At 41.3% G+C, this 14,332-nt stretch overlaps 1 long non-coding RNA gene across 1 annotated transcript; it reads left to right on the plus strand.

Annotated features, from left to right (window-relative positions):
• The first annotated feature begins 9,246 nt into the window (after positions 1-9,246).
• Positions 9,247-12,479, plus strand: LOC147020245 (uncharacterized). Its single transcript, XR_015061728.1, has 3 exons — positions 9,247-9,497; positions 9,893-9,958; positions 12,199-12,479. It is a non-coding gene; the product is annotated as an uncharacterized LOC147020245 (long non-coding RNA).
• Positions 12,480-14,332: the final 1,853 nt, after the last annotated feature.

Raw genomic sequence — 14,332 nt, forward strand, 5'->3', positions numbered from 1 at the left:
CCCTGATTTCCCTCGTTTGTTTGTTTTTTTTTTCTTCGCACGTTTCTTGACTAAACTTAACTCTCTAGATATTAATTATATAACAATAGACATAATAATAAAAAAATAAACAATACGTTTGTATTCTTTCGTAATAAATCATCATTATGAATAACTATGTACCGAACATACACCGTCTAAAAAGATATCAAGCGTCAGACGACCTAAGCGGAATACTTTCAACGGGTTCTAAAGCACAATGACAGAATAAAATTAATGTATCAAGGATGTTTAACGATATCGCACAGCTGATGTGTGGCTTCATATTAATTGAATGCGGACGAGGAATCTGACATCAACGTCCAGCGCGTCCCAAAAGCCACTGCGTCCACGTCCGCAAATTTCATGTGAGCCATGAAAAGCAACACAATTGTTTGTACCTAGAAATGGCCTGCGTGACGCTTGACGTGTGTATGACGTCAGCCACACGTCGGCAGCACGTCGGTGGTGTGTTCAGTTTCCCGTTTCTTGTAGACTTCTTTTGAGCGGTGTATTTTATAGGTTTTCAGGTAAATCCAATATGGCTGCCACACCATGTGACCTATGATGTCATATGTGTGACTTTTGTTCCTCATGGATAGGCGGTCATATGTGTAAAGTTTGGCCCCGATCTTTTCAGCCATTTCAGAGATTTTTGAAGGTTTAAAAAATAATAAAAAACAATATGGCTGCCAAATAATGTGACCAATGACGTCATCAAAAAATTTTGTGGACCATTTTACCCCGAGATGACCCTCAAAAATTTTTATACTGATCGGATGTGGCGTTCTACATATGCAATTATGACGTCATAACGAGGACACCTATGACGTCATAAAAAAGATGACGTCATTCCCCATGAGGAGTACTTGCTAAATGCCAAGTTTCAAATTTTTCCTTGGTGCGGTTTCAGAGATAGAGGTCCAAAGTATTTCCGTGTTTCCAATATGGCTGCCACAACACGTGACCTATGACGTCATAATTATCATCGAAACATTCTACATGAGTAGCCACACCAATGGTGAAAATTTAGTGTCAACCCGACAAGCAGTTGTGGAGAAAAACACGAACGTTCTGTGCAGACAAACAAACAAACAAACAAACAAACTGACAAACAAACAAACAAACAAACAAACAAACAGACAAACAAACAAACAAACAGACAAACAAACAAACAAACAGACAAACAAATGGACCCAAATGCAATACCCTCTCCGAATCCTTCAGCGAGGGTAACAAGGAAGAACTCGATATCTGTGATCACAAAGCGATCACCAAGAGTAAAGCTCTCGCGACTGGGGGGGGGGACGGGGGGGGGAGGCCCGCAATCCAATAATGGCCATAAACTTCAAAAATATTTGGTTGGTTGAATTCAGTGACCTGAAATACAAATCCTCTTCAAATTTCAAGTCAATCAGATGGAAATTGAGGATTTTGGAAATACCACCTTAGTTGTTGACTTTGGGCCTATTTTGACCTTTTCGTCCAAGTTGACTTTAAAAATAATTGGCTGGTTGAATTCAGTGACCTGAAATATAAACCCTCTTCAAAGTTCAAGTCAATGGGATGAAATTTGAGGATTTTAGAAACCTCACCTAAGTTGTTGACCTTTGGTGTATGTTGACCTTTTGACCTCAAAAACAATAGGCTTCTTCATTTTGACAAACTCTACGATGTGGTGAAGTTTCATGAAGGTCGGTTTAAAGTTGCGACCTGTAGGAGATAACCAGACAGACAGAATAACGAAATCGACTAACCAAGAGACTTGAAACATCTTCCATTTTGCAAATACAAACAGACAGACAGTGGTAAAAAGAAAACCTCCTTCCACCTTTGGTAACAGAGGTAACTATACTCTCTGCGTAAAAGACCCCTTGCCTTGCTACCGACTGTCTTAACTCTCCTCTTCTTTAATCTCAGGCTACCTTCCCTGGTCCTATCACTGTCTACTCAGTTGAATAATTCATCTGCACCTGTTTTATGTCTACCTTTCATTATGTTAAACATCTCGATCATATCTCTGGCTATTATCAGAGAACCACCTCACCGCCGTCGAGTCTGGAATTTCACTCAAGCCGACTGGCAGGGTCTCCGAGCAGCCATCAAACTTACAGACTGGTCTCCTATCGCTACTTTCTTCAACATCAACTCATCCTGGAAATTCTTTCAAAGAAACTTACTCTCCCTCATGCACAGATTTATCCCCTCTCGTGTTCAGTTGTCTTACCCTTCCTCCCACCCTTGGTTCACTGAAGCTTGTGGTGAGGCAGTTGTCCTGAAACAACTTGCCTTTGCCTCATGGAAAGCAAACCCAACTGAGAGCAATCTCAGTTCCTTCCATAAAGCTCGGAACAAGTGTGTATCTACCCTCAGGAGAGCCAGAAAACAACATCTTTCTCATATCAAGTCTTAACTTTCAAACCTCTCTCCCTCCTCCAAATCCTGGTGGCGTCTCATCAAATCTGTTTCTGGTGTATGTTCCCCCTCCATCCCCTCCCTTACCTCAAATGGCCGCACTGCTGATACCGCACTTGAAAAAGCTGAATGTCTAAACTCGGCGTTTGCAGCTCAATTTTGTGTCCAAAACCCATCACTTTCTCCACTCACCTTACCCAGTCACACCCAACTGTCCCTGGACTCTGTGTCCTTTCCTCCTGACAAGGTGGAGAGCTTGCTTTCAAACCTCGACTCAGATTCTGCAATCGGGCCAAACGGCATCAGCCCACGTGCTCTAAAAACATGCTCTTCTGCTCTTGCTCACCCTCTCTCCGTTCTTTTCACCCTCTCATTTGCTCAAGGTCATCTGCCATCTGCTTGGAAATCAGCAAACATCACTGCCCTGCATAAAAAGGTGCAAAAACAGATCCCTGCAACTACAGACCAATCAGCCTTCTCCCAATCATCAGCACAGTTATGGAATTCATCATCGCTTCAGACATTAAAACCTTCCTCTTCTCCAATGGCTTGATTTCCAATCATCAAGTTGGTTTCAGACCAGGTCACTCTACCCTGGATATGCTGCTTCTGCTCTCCCAACAATGGATGAAGGTCCTCAATGCCGGAAATTAAATCCGAACCGTATCCCTCGACATACCACGTGCTTTTGACACAGTCTGGCACCCTGCCCTACTCACCAAACTCTCTTCCTATGGTATCCAAGGCCATCTCCACTCATGGCTCACAGACTTCCTCTCCTGTCGCAGTCAACGTGTGGCCCTAAATGGAGTTCTTTCATCCCCTCTTCCTGTCCAGGCTGGAGTTCCTCAAGGTAGCGTTCTGGGTCCTGTTCTTTTTCTGGTTTTCATCAATGATCTCTCCGACTCTGGAAAATCCTCTTTATCTCTTTGCCGACGACTCCACCCTCTGCCGTACCATTGGTCATCCCTCAGACCGGCAAGCAGCAGCTTCTTCGCTCACTGCAGATCTGGATAAAATCACAAACCGGTCCAACACGTGGAACATGTCTTTCAATCCACACAAATCTCACACTCTCACTATGTCTCTCTGAAAGGACCGTTTAGAGAACCCCCCCCCCCATCCACTTTCTCAACAATCCTCTGGAAGAAGTCCTTTCTTTCAATCTTCTGGGTCTCACTATCTGCCATGACCTTTCCTGCGAAAGCCACATTTCAAACCTCGCCACCAAAGCCAGTCGCCGACTGGGAATCCTCCATCGTGCAAAGTCCTTCCTCGACCCACATGAGCTCCTGACCACTTACAAAGCTTTCGTCCATAGCCTGATGGAGTACTGCTAAATCTTGTGTTCACAATCCAAAATTTCATCCGGATCCGTCCACAACTTTTTGAGATATCCTGCACACAAACAAACAGACAAACAAGAAGACGTTAGTATCGAGATTTGTCTGGGACCCCTCATTTTTCAGTAGCCTTTTGGCTGGTGCTCCTGCCTCCCACCTTTCTCGGCTTCACGCTGTGGAAACCAAGGCATTTTGGATCATTGGCATCTCCCGCGATGAGGCTGAGACTTTAGGCCTCTCACTCTCTCACCACAGGTTGGTCGGTGGTCTTTCTGTCTTCCACCGTCTCCTCTCCAGCCTTGCACCCCCACCCCCTGCTCTCTCTGTGATTTGTCCCCACCACATTTCCACAGAGCGCTCAATGTCCGCCAAAACCCCCTTCTGGTAAAACTATCAAAATCACGAATCACTGCTCATCTTCACTCTTTCATTCCTCTTTTTTCCTGCCTTTGGAATAAACTCCCACACTCTCTTCAATCCCATTCTTCTCTCCAGGCCTTCAAAACAGCTGTTCACCACCATCTCTTATCATCCCCCATCAAAATCCTCGATCTTTTCATAACCCCCTCCTTTCTAGTGAATAAAGCCCTTTGTCCTTCAGCTGCTCCTCATAGCTGAGTCTTGCTAGGCCCGGAATCATTCTAGTAGCCCTGCACTGAACCCTCTCGATGGCATCCACAGTATGTCCTTCACACTGAGCTGTGGTGACCAAGACGACACACAATATTGTTGTAGGATAGAAACAAGCTGTAGTAGTGGGAGTTACATGAACGTTGATAAATGCATGACAATTACAGGTCATGTACTTGTACTTTGTTTTTTTTCCATCTTTAGTGGTTATCTTCACGAAAAAAATGAATATGTGGTATTGGGAGTTGCATGAATATTAATGTATGCACGATGAGCCGGAACTGACGAGGCGGAAGCGCGAGTAACGGCAGCGGGCTGTCGAGTGAGTGGAGGAGATGAGAGCCGCCATTAAACGGTTGAGCCAAAGGATTTACGTGTGGGCTGATTTTACTCCACAACACGAGCCGACTTCAATAAGGCTTTACTCCACTCAATCAAAGCGATAACTGAAACATGAACATGAACAATCATAATAAGGTAGCAAACGGTACATTAACACCGCACAGTCATCAGTTGTCGTGACTTCAGACCCAAGGTCACGGCGTTCCAGATGATGCCGTCGTATCTTTCCACCAAGCCATTCCCCTGCGGGTTAAAGGCAGTAAGTAGTTCAGCTGGTGGCAATCCCACGTCCATGTAGAAACTGCTTGAGTTCATCGGACATAAAGCAAGTTCCTCGGTCAGAATGTACATGAGAAGGCAAACCAAAGTTTGTGAACAGTTGGCAGAGACATTTTATAACAGTTGCCATCGTCATGTTGGCAAAAGGAAAAGCAAAGGGAAACCTCGACTACTCATCAACAACTGCTAAGATTTTGCGATTGTTTGTCACTGATGGCAGAGGTCCTTTAAAAATCAATGTTTATCCTCTCAAAGGGCAAGGGAGCTTTGATCAGTTTACTCAAGGTAGCCTTTACAGAATCTCGGATTAAGTTCAGCGCAAACCGGGCAAGAAGCACTCATCCTTTTAATATGTTTGATGGAAAAGGGTACATTTGGACAGGGTACAACGTGGCCCGTCCTTGTTTCTCCTGAACAGCATGATGCGTTATGGAGATCTTGCAAGGTTTTGCTGCTAATGTCTGAACAGAAGACCCATGAAAAGGCATCAGCAGCAACAATTTCTTTCCTGAGGTGAGAAATGATGTCGTAGCTGTATGATGAAAGCTCGGATGCGCCACCTCATAATATTCTTATTCTTGATTTTCCCAACTTGCTTGTTATCGAACATGAATACAACGGAACATGAATGCAAATTCCTTCAAAAGTCTTCTTCTCCAGACCCACCAGTCAGAATGCTACCAAATTTGGGTTACATCATTAGGACATGGCCCATATAAACTACAGGACTAGTGATCCTATTTTTTCAGTAATGATCCCAGTATAGTGGAGAAAGTGGCTTAATGCTTAGAACGTCCGCTCTGAGTCTGGGAGGTCGGGGATTCGAACCCCAGCCGAGTCATTCCAAAGATTTTTTTAAAATGGTATGTGCTGCTTCCTTACTTCACACTCAGCATTTAAAAGGATAGAGAATGGACAAACAACTATATATATATATATATATATATATATATATATATATATATATATATATATATATATATATATGTGTGTTAATTTATGATATGAATAAAAGGATAACGAAGAGCATAAATGATAAGTGAAGTCTGTGTATGTGAAAGTTATGATTAAAGTGAAAATTCTCACGATCATAAACAATAAAGTTAACAGCACAATAATATGATTGTGCAATTAGTAAGTCTCAGCTCGTGTTGGCAGCAGCAGTTGACGCAATTGGCCGAGGCCATAGCATGTCCAGACCAGTGTAACAGTGTGATTGTGGTTTGGCTGAGAAGGTCAAACTCTCTGTGCAAGGCGTCTGTATCATTATCCCACGCTCGTCGTGTTATTTCGCGGATTGAATCGTTCCTGTTTTAATCTCTGGGATCTTCATCACAGTGTATGTTTGCCTTTTATGTGAATCCAGTTTCTGGCATGATGGCACCCACATGAAGATCAAATTTCTGCTTTAAAATCATGTTTTCTTCATCCATTTACAGTATCTTCTTGCATATCTGTCCGTTTTCCTTTTTTGTTTTTCTTGCATATCTCAATCTATTGCCATTTTTGGCTGTCCCAATTTTTCCGTCACAAAAGTTCAGTGAAGTTCTTCACTTGAAAGAAAAGATCGATGACTCACTCGAATTAACTTTCTTTTCAAACTTTATCTTTTAAATTCAATTTCAAATGTCTCCAAAGTTTATTTCCTTTCAGAACATATTTATCCTTTTAATTCAACACTCACCTGGCAGGATAACTTGGAGGTGACCTGGGCTAGCAGGATGGCTTGGAGTTAATCTGCGCTAACAGGATGGCTTGGAGTTAATCTGCGCTAACAGGATGGCTTGGAGGTAATCTGCGCTAACAGGATGGCTTGGAGGTAATCTGCACGAGGATAGCTTGGAGGTAATCTGCACGAGGATAGCTTGGAGGTAATCTGCACTAGCAGGATAGCTTGGAGGTAATCTGCACGAGGATAGCTTGGAGGTAATCTGCACGAGGATAGCTTGGAGGTAATCTGCACTAGCAGGATAGCTTGGAGGTAATCTGCACTAGCAGGATAGCTTGGAGGTAATCTGCACGAGCAGGATGGCTTGGAGGTAATCTGCACTAGGATAGCTTGGAGGTAATCTGCACGAGGATAGCTTGGAGGTAATCTGCACTAGCAGGATAGCTTGGAGGTAATCTGCACTAGCAGGATAGCTTGGAGGTAATCTGCACTAGCAGGATAGCTTGGAGGTAATCTGCACTAGCAGGATAGCTTGGAGGTAATCTGCACTAGCAGGATAGCTTGGAGGTAATCTGCACTAGCAGGATAGCTTGTCTCTGAGCTGTCTCGCCTGGGTTGGAATCTCAACTCAGCTATGAACTGTCGTGCTGGTGTTTCACAGGCAGCGTGAGGCATCGATGCGTGTTCCATCCCTCAGATGGACGTTAAACTGGGTGTCCCATCTGTCGCTATAAGTTGGTGGACGTGAAAGATATCACGGTGTCCTTCGTGAAGAATTGGCGAAGCATCGGCGGTACCCTAGAACAAATTACAAATTCCAACCCCATAACTTAGAGAGGGCACTGCATCAGCAAATGATGCTCCACACAGCCATCCAACACTTCTATGATCTTCAATATCTGTTAAGTTTTATTTAATACTTTTACACATCCTAATTTTATTTTTCTGCGATGATATAATTCCACTAATTATGCAAATAATTCAGTGTTAATTCTAACAATTCAGCTAACAATTCAGTGTAAGATCAACACTCAACAAGCACAAATCCTGACCCGTTCCCCAACAGCGAGGAAGGTAATGGCAAACCACCTGATGCATTCTATATTCATTGCCTCGAGGCTGTTTTAGCATCGATCCACACATCTGTTCTCTAATATCTATCCACACACAATCCTCTACATTAATTCCCTCCTTAATGCCATTCCTCCCTCTCGATACAATATTGTGCTTTACCCATATTGCCACAGCCCCTACTATCTTCCCTTTCCAATCACACTTAAATACATCTTGTAGCCTTCCAGTCTTGTCCAACTGATCTCATGAAAACAAACCAAGTCTCACTGCAACTACAGTACTGTATATCATAATCCTCACTATCTACCTTAGCCTCAAGCTCTTCCATCCAATGATTTAAACTCCTGACATTGGTATAAACTATAGAACGTCATTAACTTTTCCCATCCTTTGCTGACTGTCCCAACTAATCATGCCAGCCTCAGCAATTAATTACAGTCTTGCTTAGAAAACTTGTAACACATTAATGTAAATTAACAGCATAATTACATGACATTGGTAAACACCTTAAAAAAAGCAATCATCTAACCAGTCATTGTTGTAAAGAGTTAATTTCAAGGCAAGATATGGGTAAATTGGTGTGTAGGTCAAACAATACAATACTCTTACATTTGGTCAAAACGGTTGGAATCACAATTTTCATTTAGTTGCCACTTAGTTGCATCTCCAAGTTGAATTTTCAACTTACTGTTGGGAATTTCCTTTGGAAATTGAAGATGGTGTTCAGAATATTAATCTATTAATTAGTTTTCAGAACTTCATTAACAGTGAGAGATAAAGTCATTCAGTGAGTTTGAAATGACTACTCAGCAGGTTCAAACCACTGACCTTCGAGACTCAAAGCGGACGTTCTAACCATTTCACCGAGTCTGGCAAAGAAAAATAAATGATTGAAGAGATTGATTAAAGGTCTGAGAATAAAGGTTTATTACAAAACTAACGATAATTACCCCTTCAATTACATCTGACGTCATTAAAACCACTTTTTCACAAATCTTTCAAACCGCATGCAGCACATGGGCCATCAGTACAGTTAATTGTATGCTTTTGTCTTCATTGCTTCCCTTTCCAGCTTGGCTTCTTTATTAAAACTAGGTATACTGTAATATGAAAAAATGTTATACTTTATCAAATGAAGAGTAAATTGTACAAACAGCAGAAGCATGAAGACAATTGACAATAACATCTTGCACTTCCTTGCTTTCCTCGACACAAACTTTTCACTTATCCATCTATAACTTTGGAATCGCTGCATCCGTTTTCGTAAAGGTCTCAGCAGTTATGGTAGTCACCTGTCCGTGTCATTGAAATTACCATTACTAAAAAAAATTTAAGTCCTTTATTGCACAACCAATATGATCCATCTCGATCCCAGAAAAAAATTTAACCAATCTTGAAAATATCAGTGTAGAAACAGAAAATGAAACATATAATTATACAAAAGCAACAAAAAATACTTCCAACAAAATACAGAGTTGTGTTAGTTTAATTTCTTTTAAAAGGCAAAAAAAAATTCCATAGTAGGCAAGCTTTTGCGCAATTATGTGCAAATTAACCTCAGGCCTGTTATTAAGGTTACTGAGAACGATGTCACGGTGTGGAGTTGGTCCATAAATAGAGGCAGCTCGGAAGGAGCAGACATGCTACCTGCAGTAAAAGCTCCGGACACGTTTCTCAACCTCCTCCCTGCATCATGTCCGACACAAAAGCCTGTGTTTGCATCAGTGGTGAGTTTTTGTTTTGTCTCCGGGGTGGAAAAGAAACAGAAATCAACAGCTGGGGAGCAAAATCAAGGCCCACTTGATATTTCACTCCAGGTGGTGGTTTCTGGTTCTGGATATATTGTTTACACATCATTGCTGAAGCAGTGAGCCAAAATAAATGGTGGTCTGAAGACCACCAGAGGTATATTTCAAAGTTTAAATATGAGATCATCTTCCAGGTCATTGGCAGCGATTGTAAGGGGCAAATGGGATTTCATTTTTGTATGATGTTTCTGCATATTGCATTATTTTTCACTTCACTGTTGAGTAATACTGTGCATGATACATATTTGTGGTACCCAGATTGGTTGTGGGATACATGAGATTCAGAATGGGTTATTGTGTGGATTTTCTGGCAGACAACTGCAATTGTGGTGTCGGGTGCAAGTGCAGCCGCTGCAAATGCAAAGCGTGTCCCAAGAGTGGTGAGACCAGAACATGATCCATTAAGCACATATTACATATAATATTCAACTCCTGAATGAGGTTATAGCACTAATACCACACTTACACATTCATTTGCTTTGAATATTCTCCTCCATTTCTGTATAAGAGTATAAAAGTGGTTTCATTTTAACGATGTGTGATGGCTTGGCATGTTTTGTGTTCCCATCTGCGCACTCCGCTCATGATACTGTGATCCCAGGTTCAAAAACTTTATATTGTGTTGATTTGTTCATTGTCTATTGTCCTTGTAATGATAAGAAATATACTTGTAATGTCATTTTCCTGCATTCAATATATGTAAGAGTTCCTCAGTGAGCCTTTTACATATTAGTAAAAAAAGAAAGAAAATAAAAAGTGAGCAAACAATGAAATGCATAGGCATTGTGGAGTTGGGGGTGGGAGTTTAAATCCTAAAAGTGCCACCTGGTGCAATACGAGAAGGGTTGCTTTCCACCTCGTGGATCGAGGAGAACACAGACATTAAAAAGAACTTCACATCGGCCGTACTATCTTCAATAATGGAGATATAAAAAGATTTTTCCCACAGTATTCCGGCTACATTTCAGTTCTTACCGCTATATTTAAAGTACCAAAGGGTTGACAAATTTAATTTGACCATGATCCTGCTGCCACTATCTCCCATGAGCCTCCATGTAAAGTGGATTTGACCCGTACAATGAAGTGGCATTTCCCATAATTTTCTTTTTGCTCATGTAATGCCCATTCACCTTTTACGGTTGCAGATTCCCATTTATCAAGGATAAATATGTTCATAGTATACCTTGCACATGCCCCATCGAACCAGCTAAAAATAAATAAATATGAGGTTCATGTTCCCAAGACTGCAGGATTGATTATCTGTTACCTTCCACTCGCTTCAAACTTACTTTCTTTCTTTCTCGCATGAGTTTTTTATTGGTTTGTTTCTGACTTTCACCCTGAACCTCAAATTAATCTGTTCAATAACTAGAGGGCTGCAATCGGAGATCACTGATAGTCCCCGGTATAGCCAACTCGTAATATTATCCAATTGGTAGCGCTTTAAATTATGCCTCATAATCAAAAAAATAATTTTAATTAAATAATTGCAAAACACATATATTAAAAAAATTGAAAAAAAACAATTTTTTGAAAATTGAAAATACTGGACCTATAAATAATTGAAAAATGAAAAAAAAAAACTTAGAATGAAAAATTATTCTTCAAAAAACAGGACACCATTGACGGCAATACTAAATACTTAATGCCTCCCAACGGGAACCATAAAAACCTGAGGATTCATGTCAGGTAAATGTCTGAGATGCATTCGGAATCAGCCGTGCTCGAGAGGGTGGTGTTTGGGAGTAGGTCTGCATAGTTGATGGATATGTTGTATTACTGCTTGTGATGTAGCCGTGTGGTGATATAGCAGGAGGGCTGGATAGGGTACGTTATGAACCATGCTTTTCTCCACACCTTTAAACAATAGGAATATACTGCTGCTGCAAAAGGTGAACTTGGATTAAGGAAGAGGCAGAGATGACAGGAAACACAATTTCACTCTTCAGGATATGGTCACTTTAAATAAACTGAAATAGCCTTTTCCTCAATTGTACATGATACACATTTCAATGAAAAAATATTTTCTGATAAAGGCGTTAGGGTATAAATGTACATGGTGTTTATGATAATAGGTTATTTGTTTAAGAAATGACAAATTAGAGAGTTTCTCTTGCAATACATCCTAATTTGCTTTGACTGAACAATTCAAAGAAAGTCCTAACGATGTCACTCATTAAATAATACTTTAAATATCCCAAATATTGAAAATATATTAATATTCACATTATATTTGACTAGGCCTCAAATGGCCTCTCTGTAATTGTGGTGTCGGGTGCAAATGCAAAGCATGTCCCAAGAGCGGTGAGACCAGAACATGATGCATTAAACACATATCGCATTCAATATTCTCCTCCTGAATAAGATTATAGCACAAATACCACACTTGCATATTGGTTCGCTTTGAATATGGATAATAATAAAATGCATATTCAGGACTACCAAAATTTAAACATCTTCAATGGCATTGAAAACCATCAAGACAAACCTACGATATTGTCTGAAGCCTTTAGATGTCACCATCCCCCCATTTACATTCTCAGCCCCAGGGTCTTGTTGTCGATGCTGTCCCATTGGTTGTTCCAAGTGTGCGCTACGCTGCGTGTGTCGTGAACCCAAGGCTGATCACTGCACCTGCTGTGCGTGAAGATGGTTGGCTGCTTTGTGGCCCCAAAGTGCATCGCTGCTGTGATTACGCCATCCAGCTTCCCAATGCCGACTAGCCAAGTCTTGCTTGTCATGGTCCAGCTTTTGCTTTGCTTATGTTGGAATATGTGATTTGAAAAATAATTTGAACAAGACATACTCACGTATCTAGTGATTTACTGATAATTTTTTTTTGCATGGAATTCTTCTTCATTTACGATTAATAAATATATTGTGAAAACATCCTAAAAGATATGTACTAGTTGCTTTTTTCCTCATACTATCCAACATGTTTGCCTTTAGTTTATATATTTTTATGACTAGACCCTCAATGAATCTGTCGTCAAAGACAAAAAGTAATTCACATTAGAATGTGCATTTGAAGGATGTTTCAGGCCCTGATTGATTGCAGGAACAAAAAAAACAAAATTTGAGTCTTGGTAATACAGCTGGTTGGATCACATTTTGCATATTTATATCATTATGGAGGAATAATACCAGACTTGCTGGCGTTAGGGTTCGAGTGTCTGCTCCGAGTCTGAGAAGTCAGTGGTTCAAATCCCGGCCGAGTCATACCAAAGACTTTAAAAATGGTACGTGTTGCTTCCTTGCTTGCCGCTCAGCACTTAAAAGGACAGAGCACGGATAAACAATGCTGGGAAGTCAGCGGCAAACCACCCAGAATAACCCTTTCCAAGAAACAGCTTTGGCAGCACCAACGCTCTGCAGAGTATGATGTATCAAATCAAATCAAATGGAGGATATATATAAAACTCCAAAAACAGTCTAGCAGTTTAGAAAAAGTGTCGGGAGCCTGTAAAAGTGGAGCAATAAGAAATAATAAGAATGTCAAAACCATCTCAAAATGCAAAACCCGCCTGCTTAGTACTAAAATTAAACTTGACGAAAACAACAGCTAAAAAAACAAAATAAATAAAATATTTTCTCCATATTCTCATAATAAAGGTTTGTTGAAAAAGCTCAAATGGTAAAAAGGTTATTGCCTGGATACACACACACACACACACACACACACACACACACACACACACACACACACACACACACACACACACACACACACACACACACATCAAGACACTCTCCTGGGCCTCTGGAAATATCACGTTCAATACTGTCTGGCATCCCAGCTTTCCTTGCTTTCCAATCTGTCAGCCAATAATTATATACCAGGGTTCTTCCAAGAACAATTATCCGATTAGCTGAGCACGATCAACGGGTTTCTTTGAGTGGCGTTGTTTTGTACTCCACCTCTGAGGCTGGTGTGCCACATGAGTGTTTTTGGATCAATGTTATGCTCAGTCTACATTAATGACCTCTGTGCTTCCCTTCTCTAAATGACTTCATTTGTGAGTGACTTCTCCAAATGCCTTCACTGTATCATTTTGTTACCGACACCATCCTGCGTGGAATAGTACAGTCGGACCCGACATTTGCAGGGGGTACGTTCCTGAAAAATGCCGCGAATGTCACATCCACGAATGTCGGGGCATTGTTTCAGTGGGGGAAAGGGGCATAGGTTCCCAGCGGTTTGTGATTCATAAGGCAAATCAAATATCCCATGAAAAACCATTAATACAACCACGAAAAAGTGAAGCACAGGGCCGCAATTGTAGAAGCAGGTCAGAAAAGTCACAAATACGCCTGCGATAGACTGTGAATATGCAAAGCACAAGGCCACAAATGTAGGAGGTCACATTTTATGAACCGCAAATACATGGGGTCCGCGAATCGTGGAACCGCGAATGTCAGGCTGCAACTGTACACCAAGGGCAGGTTCCTGTAGCATTCCTGTCTGTAAAGCTGGAAAAAAAAAAGTCATTGGTCAGCTACCTGAAACATGTCTATTAATGAGGAAACTCCCAATCTCTCACTATGTCCTTCCATACAGATTGACTGTTGAGGCCAAGCCCAAGAAAATAAAGAGCTTCCCTGTGGCCAACCCCTGGAAGAGGTGCCATCTCTGGAGCTCCTGGGCCTATCAGCATGAACCAGATCTCCAAACTTGGCTCTAAAACTGGAGGTCACCTTAACATGCTCCACAGTAATTAATCCATCATTCGTCATCCATTGGTACCATACTCTGT

This window comes from Eptatretus burgeri, chromosome 9 (assembly GCF_056783735.1).
Source record: "Eptatretus burgeri isolate ZD-2024b chromosome 9, Ebu_testis_v1, whole genome shotgun sequence".
Taxonomy (NCBI): Eukaryota; Metazoa; Chordata; class Myxini; order Myxiniformes; family Myxinidae; genus Eptatretus; species Eptatretus burgeri.